Genomic DNA, 16039 nt, shown 5'->3' on the forward strand with positions numbered 1-16039 from the left:
CTGTACTCGAATCCTCTCGCTATAAATGCCAGCATACCATTCGCCTTTTTCACTGCCTGCTGTACCTGCATGCCCACTTTCAATGACTGGTGTATAATGACACCCAGGTCTCGTTGCACCTCCCCTTTTCCTAATCGGCCACCATTCAGATAATAATCTGTTCTCTTGTTTTTGCCACCAAAGGGGATAACTTCACATTTATCCACATTAAATTGCATCTGCCATGAATTTGCCCACTCACTCAACCTATCCAAGTCACCCTGCATCCTCTTAGCATCCTCCTCACTGCTAACACTGCCACCCAGCTTCGTGTCATCCGCAAACTTGGAGATGCTGCATTTAATTCCCTCATCCAAGTCATTAATATATATTGTAAATAACTGGGGTCCCAGCACTGAGCCTTGCGGTACCCCACTAGTCACCGCCTGCCATTCTGAATATATTTATATTCTTTTTGTGATTTAATCAATTTTATGTACTGCACTGTACTGCTGCTGCAACACAGCAGAATTCACAGCATTTATTTATTTATTTGTTGATATGCAGCGTGGTGTTGGCCCTTCTGGCCCTTCGAGCCTTGCCGCCCAGCCATCCCCCAATTCAATCCTAGCCTAATCACGGGACAATACACAGGGACAAATTAATCCATCAACCGGTACGTCGTTGGATTGTGGGAGTAAACTGGAACACCTGGAGGAAAGCCACACGGTCACGGGAAGAACGTACAAACTCCTTACAGGCAGCGACGGGAATTGAACACGAGTCGCTGGTACTATAAAGCGTTGTGCTAACCAATATACTACCATGCCACCCTTACATAGAACAGAGCAGCACAGAACATAAAACAAAGGTACATCAACCAATATGAAATTGCGGAGCAAACTTGAAGGACGAAATGCCCTAATTCTGCTCCAGTATCTTATGGTCTTATAAGTGGTTAAATAAACTCAAGGAACATTGATAGACATTCAGTGGTCAATTTATTAGGTACAGGAGGTACCTAATAATGTGACTACTGAGTGAACTCACAGAGGGATGAAACTGGTCTTTTGGCCCATCCTGTTCATGCTGTCCCATCAATCTCAATCCCATTTATCAATAATTGGCCTCAAATTAAATTCTCGTCTTGATACCTTTACCTTTTCTTTTCAAAGGGATTGTATTTGCCAAGAACTATGTCTTTCATGTTGTGTCCCCGAAACTTCTGAGGAGTTTGAAATTAATTTTGCGGTAATCTGTGAGAAATGTCACTGGAATTACTGCATTGAATGACATTTTAAGGTTATTTCACCACAGTCTTATCAAAGGAAGTAGGATAACTAGTAAAGGTTAGCGCTTAAATCCAGTATATATTTAACTGCGTCTAAAAGGTGGTAATGGTCGATGGAAGAGCCTGAAGTGAAAACCTTGAGAGAATAAACTGAAAGCTCTAATTAAGAAACATAGCTTCTTTATCGTTCAATATACACGCAGAAGAGGGACAGAAGGCACATGTTCAATTTGTATAATGTAAAGCTGGAAATCTGAAGGAAAATATTGGGTCAGACTAAAGTTCAAATTTCAAAGTAAATTTGTTATGGAAGTATGCATATGCTATCATATACTACCTTGAGATTCATTTTCTTGCATGCATTCTCAGGAGAAACCGAAAGAAATACAATAGTACTTATGGAAATTTATACATAAGCACAGACTGACAAGCAACCAATGTGAAAAAGACAGCAAACTGTGCAAATAGAAAAGAAACACAATAATAATAATTAATAAATAAGCAATACTTTATACTTTATTGTCACCAAACAATTGATACTAGAACGTACAATCATCACAGCGATATTTGATTCAGCGCTCCCCGCTCCCTGGATTACAAATCAATAGTAAATATTAAAAATTTAAATTATAAATCATAAATAGAAAATAGAAAAATGGAAAGTAAGGCAGTGCAAAAAAAAACCGAGAGGCAGGTCCGGATATTTGGAGGGTACCAATATCAAAACTATAAGATGAATCATTCCTGTAAGCTCCATGACGATTTGCCCTACTATGTGATAAACTGAGACTGCATATTGTCTCTCCACACATTGGATGTTTGTTCGTCTTTTTTTTTAAATGAGTTCTTTTGGGTTTCTTGTTTTGTGGCTGCCTGTAAGGTGATAAATCATAAGTCTGTATACTTTGTGCATTTTGGCAGGTTCTTTGCTTGCCAAGATCAGGAGTGAAGAAGAGTCCTCAGGAGCGACGGCACGATTGTTGGTGACTGTAGAGGCCAATTCTGGATCTGCAGTGGTAAGGATATGAGAACAGGTGGGATGTGGACACTTGGATAGTCGGGTCCTTCCTGCATCTCCTCTTCTCTACAGCAGTTGTTCTTCTGGATTCCTCAAAATTCTTGGCTGCGCTGTGGATCAGCATTCTCCAGCGGTCTCCGTCACAAGTCAGCTGCTGCCACTCGTTGACCTTGACATTTGCCTGAGGGAGCTGCTGCTTAAGTTGGTCTTTGTGCTTCTTGTGCAGTGCACCATGATCTCTCTTGCTCTGAGAGAGTTCTCCGAAGAATACAACCTTCGGTAATCTGGAGTTGTCCATGAGAGACATGTAACCAGTAGAGCTGCTTGAGGGGCAGAGTAGCTTCAATGCTTGGAGGTTGAACTTTCTCCAGGACCTCATTGTTGGAGACATGATGCCCATGAGGGAAAGGAGGCAGCACTGATGGAAGTAATTGAACAACTGGATTTGCTTGTGGTACAAGATCCAGGCTTTGGAGCCGTATGGCATTGTTGTGACAATGGCAGCCCTGTACACCGGATTTCTGTGGACAGACACAGCTGGTGGTTCTTCCGCACATGTTTCTGGAGGCACCCAAAGGCACTACTGGCTTTGGAGAGTCGATTGTCAATGTCCCATACTTTTGTCGTGTTGAAGGAGATAATGCGGTCTAGGTAGGTGAACTGTTCAGCCACAGTGAAAGTATACATATTTTAATAATAAATGTACTTTGATTAAGAGTCCTTGAAAGCGAGTCTATATGTGAGGAGAGTGAAGTTATCCCCTTTGGTTCTAGAGCTGAATGGTTGAGGGGTAATAACTGTTCCTGAAACTGGTGCTATAGGTCCTGAGGCTCCTGTATCTCTTTTCTGATGGCAGCAGTGAGAAGGGAGCATGACTTGATGATGGGGTGCTGCCTTTCTGCAACACTAGTCCATGTAGGTGTGCTCAGTGTTGGGGAGGGCTTTACCCATGATGGACTGAGCTGTATCCACAACTTATTGCAGGGTTCTCTGTTCAAGAGCATTGGTATTTCCATACCAGGCTGTGATGCAGCCAGTCAATACACTCTTCACTACACAGCGATAGAATTTGTTGAAGGTTGTAGATAACACGCTCAATCTTGCAAAATTACTAAGAAATTAGAGGTTCTGCCATGCTTCCTTTGTAATGGCACTTAGATGCTAGAACCAGGACAGATCTTCTGAGATAATAATGTCAAGGAATCTAAAGTTGCTGAGCCTCTCCACTGCTGATCCCCCGGTGAGGACTGGCTCATGGATCTTTGGTTTCGTCCTCCTGTAGTCAATGATCAGGGGGGAAAAGGTAAAGCGATGAAGACGATAGGAGAGGAAAGTAAACATGGGAAGGAGGAGGGACACCAGGGGAAGGTGATGGGATGGTAAGGAGAAGGGGAGGGATAGGTGAGAAGCCAGAATGGGGATTGGGTAAACATCAACAGGTCAAGGACTATCACTGAAGTTGAGAAACAGTGTTTGATATTGGCAATACTGAGAACAGTGAATTCTCTGATTTGCTCATTCTTTCTATGTGTATTAAAAAATGACCAATCATCCATCTGTGATATTGGCTGAGATATTCCCCCTTGTCAGTATAATTTAACCTTCATGTTTAGGATTTGAGTTTAGAAGAATAAGGGTCATCTCTTTGAAACTTATCGAATATTGAAGTGTCAGGAGTCAACATGGAGAGGATGTTTCCTATAGAGGGGTAGGCTAGGACCAGAGGGCACAGCCTGAGGTCTTAGACTCCCCAAGTCTAGGAAACATATGTTAAATAAATGAATATTAATCTGGAATACTGTGGGGTTCTTCCAAAGAGGAACCACTGAAGGAATGAGACCAGACCCAATTTGCAAATTCACTGACCCACTGACATTTGGCATGATTGCCAGTCAACGGTGTAAACCGTCAATAAGACCATAGATGTTAAGTAAGGACTTGACGTATCTACAGAGTTTTGCAGGCAGAAATAGAATGACATAGCCTCAGAATAGAGGAACGTCCCTTTAGAACAGAGATGAGGAGGAATTTCTTTAGCCAGAGGATGGTGAATCTATAGAATGTTTTGCTATGGATGGTTGTGGAGGCCAAGTCACCAGGTATATTTAAAGTGGAGGTTTATACATACTTGATTATTAAGGGCATTAAAGTTTCTAGGAAGAAGGCAGGAAAATGGGGTTGAGAGGGATAATAAATTAGCCATGATGGAATGGTGGAGCAGACCCAATGGTCTGATTGGCCTAATTCTGCTCCTATGCCTTGTGGTCTTATTCAAGACATGCTCCACACTCTTGATGTTAGCTTCACCTGATTCTGACTATCACGTTAACTCATTTGGTCTCACCCTATCAGAGATATTATCTTTGTTCTGCCCATTCATCTCTCAGCCTCTCTGCTTCTGAAATGTCCCTTGCTTTGTCTCCATTTCTACTCTATTTAACGGTCCCAGACCTGAAATATTAACTGTTTCCCTATCCCCAGATGATGCCTGTCCTGTTGAGGGTTTGTAGTACTTTCTGTTGGGTAGGGCAATATTGGGGCCAGCAACTCTGATTATACATTCACTTTATTAAGTACACCTTTATACCTGCTTGTTAATGCAAACCACGGCTGGAATGAATCAGCCAACCCTGTGGCAGCAACTCAATGCAGACATGATGAAGAGCTTCATTTGTTATTCAGACCAAGCATCAGAATGGGGAAGAAATGCGATCTAGGTGACTTTGACCGTGGAATGATTGTGGGTGGTTTGAGTATCTCAGGAGATGCTGATCTCCTGAGATTTTCATGCACAACAGTTTCTAGAGTTTGCAGAGAATGGTGTGAAAACCAAACCAGAAAAAAAAATCCAGTGAGTGGCAGTTCTGTGGGTGTAAACTCCTTGTTTTCACATCCAGTGAGAAGTCAGAGGAGAGTGACCAGATTGGTTCAAGCTGACTGGATGGTAACAGTAACTGAAACAACCACAGGTTGCAACGGTGGAATAGTGGTGTGTGGAAGAGAATCTCTGAACGCACAACACATCGAACCTTGAAGTAGATGAGCGACAGCAGCAGAAGACCAAACCAGATTCTACTCCTGTACATAATAAAGCGGCCACTGAGTGTACAGTCATAGAGCACTACAATTAGGCGGCTTCCATAACTAGGTATTGTCACCGTCCAGGGCATTCTCTTTTCTTGTAAGCACCACTGGGGCAGAGGTATAGGGAACTGAATACCCACAGTCAACAATTTAGAAACAGCTTCTTCCCATCCACCATCAGATTTCTGAGCAGTCCGTGAACATGACTGCAATATTACTTGTTTTGGCATTATTACCTTATTTTGTATTTCATAGTAATACAAGTCTTTGCACTGATGCTGCAAAACAACAAATTTCATGTCTTATACGTCAGTGATAATAAATCTGGTTCTAAACGAAGTTTTGCTTCAACAAATTGGAACACATCCCTTTCATAAAATAAGGAACTGCTATATGGACGTGGCTTACTTGAAAAGATTTTGGTAAGAAGACATTATCCTTAAAGGAAGAGATTTTGCAGATGGTGGACATACAGATCAACACACAAAATTCTGGAGGAACTCAGCAGGTCAGGGAGTATCTAGAGAGCGGAATAAACAGTTGATGTTTCAGGGCAAAGGGAAGGTGGAAGAAGGCTGATAACAAAGTACGGGGAGAGGAAGAAGTGCAAGCTGGCAGGTGATAGGGGAAACCAAGTGAGGGGTGGGGTATAGGTGGGGGAGGGAGGGATGTAGTGATAAACAAGGAGAGGTAAAGGGCTGAAGAAGGAAGAATCTAATAGATTAGATTGGATCTGTTATTTTGCACCACAGGGTTCACATAATCAGCCCGGTAAGGCAGAAAGACACAGATTCCAATTATCTACTTAAAACTATCTTTATTAGGACAGAACAGAGCAAGCATTAAAATACTCAGTCCTGAAGAAGTCTTGGCTGAAACGTCAACTGTTTATTTATTTCTACAATTGTTGCCTGACTTTTGTTGAGTTCCTCCAGCATTTTGTGTGTGTTGCTCCACATTTCGGCATCAGTAGACTTTCCTGTGTTTATTAAAATATGTACCTAAATATGATGGGGCCCCCTCTCACTCCAGCATACCTCCCGTTCTGCCCGTCAGTGGCCTTGTTCACATCCAACCTGTCGGCAAAGCCCTGAGCCCCTTCCGCTCTACTTTTATACCCGTTCCACTGATACGTAAGTGAACCAAAATATTAGCACCAGTTCAAAGCACCAATCCAGATCCAATCATCATTTGCCACCACACTTCCCAGGTCCCAAACTTTTGTTCACCTGGCTTTCTCATAGAAAACATAGAAAATAGGTGCAGGGTAGGCCATTCGGCCCTTCGAGCCTGCACCGCCATTTATTATGATCATGGCTGATCATCCAACTCAGAACCCTGCACCAGACTTCCCTCCATACCCTCTGATCCCCCTAGCCACAAGGGCCATATCTAACTCCCTCTTAAATATAGCCAATGAACTGGCCTCAACTGTTTCCTGTGGCAGAAAATTCCACAGATTCACCACTCTCTGTGTGAAGAAGTTTTTCCTAATCTCAGTCCTAAAAGGCTTCGCCTTTATCCTCAAACTGTGACCCTTCGTTCTGGACTTCCCCAACATCGGGAACAATCTTCCTGCATCTAGCCTGTCCAATCCCTTTAGGATCTTATACGTTTCAATCAGATCCCCCCTCAATCTTCTAAATTCCAACGAGTACAAGCCTAGTTCGTCCAGTCTTTCTTCATATGAAAGTCCTGCCATCCCAGGAATCAATCTGGTGAACCTTCTTTGTACTCCCTCTATGGCAAGGATGTCTTTCCTCAGATTAGGGGACCAAAACTGTACACAGTACTCCAGGTGTGGTCTCACCAAGGCCTTGAACAACTGCAGTAGTACCTCCCTGCTCCTGTACTCGAATCCTCTTGCTATAAATGCCAGCATACCATTCGCCTTTTTCACTGCCTGCTGTACCTGCATGCCCACTTTCAATGACTGGTGTATAATGACACCCAGGTCTCATTGCACCTCCCCTTTTCCTAATCGGCCACCATTCAGGTAATAATCTGTTTTCCTATTTTTGCCACCAAAGTGGATAACTTCACATTTATCCACATTAAATTGCATCTGCCATGAATTTGCCCACTCACCCAACCTATCCAAGTCACCCTGCATCCTCTTAGCATCCTCCTCACTGCTAACACTGCCACCCAGCTTCGTGTCATCGGCAAACTTGGAGATGCTGCATTTAATTCCCTCATCCAAGTCATTAATATATATTGTAAACAACTGGGGTCCCAACACTGAGCCTTGCGGTACCCCACTAGTCACCCGCCTGCCATTCTGAAAAGGTCCCGTTTATTCCCACTCTTTGCTTCCTGTCTGCTAACCAATTCTCCACCCACACCAATACCTTACCCCCAATACCGTGTGCTTTAAGTTTGCACACTAATCTCCTATGTGGGACCTTGTCAAAAGCCTTTTGAAAATCCAAATATACCACATCCACTGGTTCTCCCCTATCCACTCTACTAGTTACACCCTCAAAAAATTCTATGAGATTCGTCAGACATGATTTTCCTTTCACAAATCCATGCTGACTTTGTCCGATCATTTCACCGCTTTCCAAATGTGCTGTTATCACATCTTTGATAACTGACTCCAGCAGTTTCCCCACCACCGACGTTAGGCTAACCGGTCTATAATTCCCCGGTTTCTCTCTCCCTCCTTTTTTAAAAAGTGGAGTTACATTAGCCACCCTCCAATCCTCAGGAACTAGTCCAGAATCTAACGAGTTTTGAAAAATTATCACTAATGCATCCACTATTTCTTGGGCTACTTCCTTAAGCACTCTGGGATGCAGACTATCTGGCCCTGGGGATTTATCTGCCTTTAATCCCTTCAATTTACCTAACACCACTTCCCTACTAACATGTATTTCGCTCAGTTCCTCCATGTCACTGGACCCTCTGTCCCCTACTATTTCTGGAAGATTATTTATATCCTCCATAGTGAAGACAGAACCAAAGTAATTATTCAATTGGTCATGGCTGTATCCCCACAGTGTATCGCATTCTCATGGTCACTGTACTGATTTTCCACTCATAACCAATCTCCTGCAGGTAGTTCCATTATGTCTCACAGTGGTGAGACATTCGACAGGCACAATGATTAACCCTTCACAATACAGGACCATGGGAGAAAGGAAAGGAGGAGGGGCACCAGAAGGAGGTGATGAGCCGGTCTCACTCTCTCCCCACAGATATTGTTCGGTCCCTTACAGTCTTTCCAGCATTACTAATTTAAAAAATACAGCAACTTTTGGTGTGAGAAAAGGCCAAGTCAAATATTGAAAAGTTAATCTCTGGATTTATTGTCCATCAAAACAATTTAATTAACTTAATTGCAGAATACATTAGTACTTTTAATTATCCCTGTGAATTATAGTAACTGACAGGTGTCAGAGATATAGTTTATTAAACAGAATGAGAAAGCTAACAATTGTTCATAAATTTGAGAAATTAATATGTTGGTAATTATTTCAGTCATTAAAGGAAACTGTATTACTGAAGATACATAAGTCAGGATGGATGTGAAGATGTTTTATAAATTATTTCAGCTATTAAAGAAAACTTAATTGGTAAATGTCTGCTTCAGTATGAACATGAAGAGGTTTTATAGATTTTAGTTAAAATGTGTAACCATATAATATAAATTATAGATGCATAGATCCTAAATTATGTGCAAGCAAGTGACTGGAGAGAATGAGCGATTAAGTACTTGAAAAATATTGCAAGGTTCCTGAGAACAAAGATTGCAAATGGATCTAATTAGATTGTTCTCAGAGTGTGTTAAGACAGAATTCATCTCGTAGATTCGTCCCACACTGGCTGAGTGAAAAATCTGTATTTTTATTTTTAAATGACACCTAAATGAGGATGTGACCACAGAAAATTTTTCCTGGTTCTAGAGTAATGGGGAATACCTGCTGAAAGGAGGTCAGGCGAGTTAAATCACACAAAGTGCTGGAGGAACTCAACAGATCAGGCAGCATTGATGGAAATGAATAAACAGTCAATGTTTCAGAATCAGGTTTAATATCATTGGCCTATGTTGTGAAATTTGTTGTTATGTGGCAGCAATACATAATAAAAAAGTGTAAATTACAGTAAGCATATACTTCTTGTAGTAAATTAATTACTAGTGAAAAAAAGTAGTGAGGTAGTGTTAGTGCTTCAATATATGTCCAGAAATCGGATGGCAGACAGACCAAAACCCTTCATCAGGACTGGAAAAGAAGAGGGAAGACTCTATAATAAAAAGGATTCCAGCTTCTGAAAAATCTCTTGCATCTAAAGTGTGTTAAATTCTTTTTCAGCTCAAGCTATGGAGGGATCAGAATTAATATCACTGACACATCGTGAGATTTGTTGTTTTGCAACAAGGAGGGCATATCCTTAATGTTGGATGCTGTTTTACCAAGGTGCCACCTTTTGAAGATGTCCTTGATGGTAGGGAGGCTAGCGCCCATGTCCAAGGAGTTCATTTAGGATCCAAGGAATTTAGAAACATAGAAAACCTACAGCACAATACAGGCCCTTCGGCCCACAGAGTTGTGCCGAACATGTCCCTACCTTAGAAATTACCAGGCTTACCTATAGCCCTCTATTTTACTAAGCTCCATGTACCTATCCAAAAGTCTCTTAAAAGACCCTACCGTATCTCCTCCAACCTGAGAGTGGCCTCATTGTACAAGAGGCCATAGGCCAACATGTTGGAATGGAATTGGGGATTGTAATTTAAATGGCTGGCCATCAGGAAACCCTGCTTATTGCAAATAGAGCCCCAGAGTCTGCTATGCCTTCTCCATGTCACTACCTTTATCCTAAGCTGTGCTTGCTGATCATTTAAAGAATCACTTACATTATCAGCAATGGAACCAAATAATAATAATAACTTCTTTATCGAGCACTTCTCATATAGACAATGTTGTACAAAGTGTTTTGCAAAGGGATAAATTGCAAACATTAAAAAAGAGAAAAAGTTCAAGTTTAAGTGTGATGAGGCCACACTCAGGTTGGAAGAGCAAGACCTTTTATTCCGTCTGAGTAGCCTCCAACCTGATAGCATGAACATCGATTCCTCAAACTTCTGGATAACAGACTTGAGTGGAGCACCATCACAGAAGCTGTGTACAAGAAGGGCCAGAATATCCACTACTTCCTGAGGACACTGAGGTCCTTGGAGTATGCAGGCTTCTCCTTTACATATTCTACCAGTCTGTTATCACCAGTCCAATCTTCTCTGTGGTGGTGTGCTAGGGCAATGGTATCAAAACAGGTGATGTCAACAGGCTCAATAAACTGATTAGAAAGCCTGGCTCTGTTACAGGAGTCAAACTGGATACACTGGAGACTGTGGTAGAAAAAAGAAACTCTACGAAAAATCTTGACAATTCTGGACAACGTTTCTCACCCTCTGCATGCCAGCTTGGCTGAACTGAGGAGCACTTTCAGTGATAGACTAAGACAACTGTGCTGCTCCAAAGAGTTCTATATGAGGTCATCCTTATCCTTGGCCAGTAGGCTCTATAATGAGTCAAACCTATAGCCGGGGAAGTGATGACCCCTCCTGTTAGATTGTTTGAGGTAACTTAATTTTTATTCTTTCTTATTTCCCTTCTAATATGTGTATATTTGTATATCTGAGCACTTGTAATGCTACTGTGACACTGTAATTTCCTTTGGTCTCAATAAAGTATCTATCTAATTGCCCCCCTTCACTATTCCGATTCCGGTTTCCCTCGTTCTCCTTATCTCCTTACCTGCCCATCACCTCCCTCTGGTGCTCCTCCCCCTTCCCTTTCCTTCTGCAGTCCTTTATCTTTTTCACTTATCATTTTCCCAGATCCTTACTTCATCCCTCCCCCTCCCTGTTTCACCTATCACCTACCACTTTGTACTTCTTCCTCCCCTCCCCCCACCTTCTTGCTCTAACTTCTCATCTTTTTTAAACAGTCCTAATGAAGGGTCTCAGCCTGATAATGTCGATTGTTTACCCTTTCCCACGCATGCTGTCTGGCCTGCTGAGTTCCTCCAGCATTTTGTGTGCGCTGCGAGTCAAGTCTAAGTTTAATTGTCATTCAACCACACACAGGAATACAGCCAAACAAAACAGTGTTCCTCTGGAGCCAAAGTGCAATACCCAGTATCAACAGTCACACACAGCACACAGCACATATAGTGTACATATATAATTATGATAGCAGCAAAACATACAGTTAACTCACTAGTAGACCTGCCTGATGTTCTCAATATCCAACAGGGTCTAGCAATCTTGCAATCGTAAACAGGACAAACATTACATCTTTTGTTTTTGACCCAGAGAGGACCCTGCATGTTAGTTAAAACAAGGTTAAATAAATAGTTTTTGAGCTGATGTTTAAAAGAGTCAGTTGAGTTGGCATCCCTTCTAGTTTTAGGGAATGAATTCCATAGTTTCGGAGCATAGTTCAACAGAGCTGACCTGCCAATTATCTTTTAAGGGAGATTGCTTAAACTTAAGTGACCAGCGAAAAAACAAACTGGGACCTTGAACAGGATTATGAAACAAAAATGGTTCTGTGATGTACTTTGGTCCCAGGCCATTAAGAGTTTTAAAAAGAAGTAAGAGAACTTTAAAATCAATTCTAAAAGATACGGGAAGCCACTGCAGAATAGCTAGGACTGGAATATGTTCCCACATCCAGGTTTTAGTTAAAACCAGGATGAATGCCAGGGAGAATGGGTCAATTATGAGTGGCAAGTCTAACAGAAAAGGAAACAGAGCAACGTTTGAAATGTTCAACTGACCTGAACACGGAACAATGCAAAGAGGCTGAAAGTTCAGCATTGATTGTACACGCTCTCTATAAGCTGCTGAAGGATTAATTAAAAGCACCATGTTACCAAGTCAGACCAGTGTGCGAAAAATAACGCAAGCCTGGCTCACAGTTGATTCATAAATGTCTGACATACCAGATAATCTACTGGGGAAAAATAACCTTACTCAATAGACCCGATTCAGTGACAGGTTTAAGTCTTGACAATAGGACTAAGGTCCAAACTACTGATGAATCATCTCAGTCTGCTGTCAAAGAGCTCTTCACACACAAAAAAAAGTGGCTCTGCAGAGCAGATGGAGTAAATATTTTTGATGTAAGGAGTCTGGTATTCTGTTAAACCTATACTTGACATTTACAGAATGAAGACCATGACGTCTGCTGTGACAATCTGGGCTTAATGAATGGTGAAATTACTGGATGCAGATTTAGATTTATTTATCACTTGTACATAGGAGCATACAGTGAAATGTGTCTTTGCATTAACACCCACCACACCTAATTATGTGCTGGGGTCAGCCTACAAGCGTCACCACACATTCCGACGCCAACATAGTATGCCCATAGCAGAACAGCACAGAACACAACAAGCAACAAAACAACAATAGCCAAACTTTCTTCTTTCCCACCCACCCACACACACAAACAGTCCTAGAATGGCAGGCCAGGCCTCCAGTCTTCTGATCGATTTTCAGTATCGACCCCCGAACTAACTGACAATGAGACCCCGAACTCCGGACTCATCAGCTATCCAGCTTTCCTCCCTCCTGCTTGCACAGGCGTCTGATCCTGGGACCCACACATCTCCTCCACATCCCTGTCCTAAACCAACGTTCAAAGCTAATTTATTATCAAAGTGGTTAGTAGTATCAGTGTCGGACTTTTCGAATCCAGCCGGCTCCCCTGCACGCTTTCCATCCATGCAGGGTTACAAGCTGGTGATCTCTTTGCAAACTCACCCAGCAGAAGGCAATGGCAAACAACTGCTGTAACTTGCCTCGTACGCGGTTCCCCACTACGTCAGAGAGGCGTGGAGAGAAATCGTCCGCTAACCAGAGAAACTCCCGGATGCGACGTACCTTTCCTTTCCTACATATATGTAACCATATACTACCTTGAGATTCATTTTCTTGCAGGCATTCACAATAAATACAAAAAACACAATAGAATCAACAAAAAATCTACAAACACAGGCAAACAGCCATTGTGCAAAAGACAACAAATACTGCAAATACAAAAATAAAAACAAAATCACAATAATAGATAAATAAGTAATGAATAACATTGAGAACAGGAGTTGCAGACTCCTTGAAAGGGAATCAGTTGGGACCTCCGTGTTGGGGTGAATGAAATTATTACCTCTGGTTCAGGAGCCAGATGGTTGAGGGGTAATAAATGTTCCTGAATTTGTTGGAGGTACTCTGAGCTCTAACTCTCCCCTCTGTCCCCAAAACCATCCCTATGAACTTTAAAAGGAACTACATCTGATCCACAATCCTAATGGGTGGTGTAACATAAAATATAGAACAGTACAGCACAGGGAAAGACCCTTCAACCTATAATATTTGTGCTAACCATAATACAATTGTAACCACATGGCCTTTACAAGGTCAGTATCATTTATAAGGGTTCCCAACCTTTGTTATGCCATTGACCCTTACCATTAACCAAAGGGCCCGTAGACCCCAGGTTGGGAACTCCTCATCCCTCTGCTCCCCACCTGTTCACATGCCTGTCTGTCCGATGTTAGATTATGAAGACACGTAGTCCTCTTTTATTGTCATTTAGTAATGCATGCATTAAGAAATGATACAATATTTCCTCCATTGTGATATCACAAAACACAGGACAGACCGAAAAAACTGACAAAACCACATAATTATACATATATTTACAACAGTGCAACAATACTATAACCTGATGAAGAAGTCCATGAGCACAGTAAAAGTTCAGAGTCTCTTAAGTGTCCCACATCTCACGCAGGCGGGAGAAGGAAGAGCTCTCCCTGCCATGCTGACCACAGTCCGACTCTGAGCCATCTGAAAACTTCGAGCTCTGATCAGCTCTCCGATACCGAGTACTGAGCGTCATCTCTGTCCGAACGATTCAACCTCCTTCTCGGTTGCCAAAAGCAGGCAAGGCCAGGGATTTTGAGGCCTACCCTCCAAAAGATTCCCGACCACGCAGTAAAGACAGCAGAGAACGAGCATTTCAGAAATTTCTCCAGATGTTCCTCTGTGCTTTCACGTCCATTCTCCATCAAATCAGAATCATCCACGGCCCCTATTTAACAGATACAATATCATTTTTCACCGGAGGGCTGTGCAATCGTGGTGCACTGCTCTTCTCCTCCCACCTTGTTATCGTATCTGCTCTACTACCACTCGTGACAGCATGTTCCAGGTCAAAGTTCAAATGTTCAACATAAATTTTTTTGTCATTTGCTCTCTCGATATTTATGTTTGCAGGTATTCACAGTAGAACTGCACCAACTACACACAAAGACTGACAAACAACCAATGTGCAAAAGACAAACTGTGCAAATAATTAACAAGCAAAGAAAGAAAGAAACAACAAATAAGTAGATAGATAAATACTGTAGATAAATAAATAGATAATTAGACAGACAGATAGATAGATAAAAAGGTAGATAGACAGATAAATAGATAGATAGATAGACAGATATTTCTGAGAACATGAGTTGTAGAGGTCTTGAAAGTGAGCCCAGCACCACCCCAGGCATCCTCCACTCTCCATGTTTTATAAAAACCTGCCCTGCCCATATCCTTTAAACTGTCAACCTCTCACCCTGAACACATCTATGTGAAACGCTATCGCAGGAAAGCAGCATCCACCATCGGGGACCTCCACCAGCCAGGACGTGTTCTCTTCTCACTGTCTGCCATCAGAAATCACAGCATCAGGTTATTACCCTTCAACCATCAGGATCGTGAACCAAAGGGAGCAACTCCACTCAACTTCACTTGCCCCATCTTTGAAATGTTCCCTCACCGTCACGGTCTCTTCAGCTCATGTTCTCAATATCGGCTGAGACTAGAGCAAAGCACAATAACATTTCCCTGCCTGCCTCTATTTGGCCTTGCCTGAGAAACTGGACTGTCGAGTCAACTGACCCTGAGGACTAACAATATTCATTTATTGTTTAGTTGTTCCTTTCAGTGCAGTGCTGGCTTTGCTGAGGCTCCTGGGTAGGTACACGGAGCTTAGAAAAATAGAGGGCTATGAGTAACCCTAGGTAATTTCCAAAGTAAGTACATGTTCAGCACAGCATTGTGGGTCGAAGGGCCTGTATGGTGTTGTAGGTTTTCTATGTTTCAACATGTATTGCTTATTTATTTATTATTATTTGTTGTTCTTTCTTTTTGTATTTGTACAGATTGTTGTCTTTTGCACACTGGTTGAATGCCCAAGTTGATGCAGTCTTTCATTGATTTTAATATGGTTATTACCCTATTTTGGATTTATTGAGATTGCCCACAGGAAAATTAATTTCAGGATTGTATATGCTGACATATATGTACTTTGATAATAAGTTTACTTTGAACTTTGAAGAGTATGTCCTCTATTACTGTGACTATCTATCCATACCTCTCATAATTTTGTAAATTTCTCACATCCTGGAATAAACAACCCCAGCTTATCAACCTTTCCTCATAGCACATACCCTCTAATCCAGGCAGCATCCTGGTAAATCTCATCTGCTCCCTCTCCAAAGTTTCCACATCCTCCCTGTAATGGAGTTATCAGAATTGCTCCAATTGAGGCCTAACCAAAGGTCTTGTCTCCCTTCCTCTTCACCATTTACACCTCGGACTTCAACTACTGCAC

The 16039-nt window shown here is 42.0% G+C and overlaps 1 long non-coding RNA gene across 2 annotated transcripts in view; it reads right to left on the reverse strand.

The window, feature by feature from the left end:
* LOC134355264 (uncharacterized) overlaps positions 1–14552 on the reverse strand; it is a 52905-nt gene extending 38353 nt beyond the window's left edge. The window contains exon 1 of one of the 2 annotated variants that reach the window (XR_010020002.1): positions 13150–14552. This is a non-coding gene — a long non-coding RNA (uncharacterized LOC134355264). Of the gene's footprint in view, positions 1–11588; positions 12641–13149 lie in introns of those variants that run through there. The other variant, XR_010020003.1, reaches the window with a different exon arrangement.
* Positions 14553–16039: the final 1487 nt, after the last annotated feature.

This window comes from Mobula hypostoma, chromosome 12, assembly GCF_963921235.1.
Source record: "Mobula hypostoma chromosome 12, sMobHyp1.1, whole genome shotgun sequence".
In the NCBI taxonomy this organism is placed as follows: Eukaryota; Metazoa; Chordata; class Chondrichthyes; order Myliobatiformes; family Myliobatidae; genus Mobula; species Mobula hypostoma.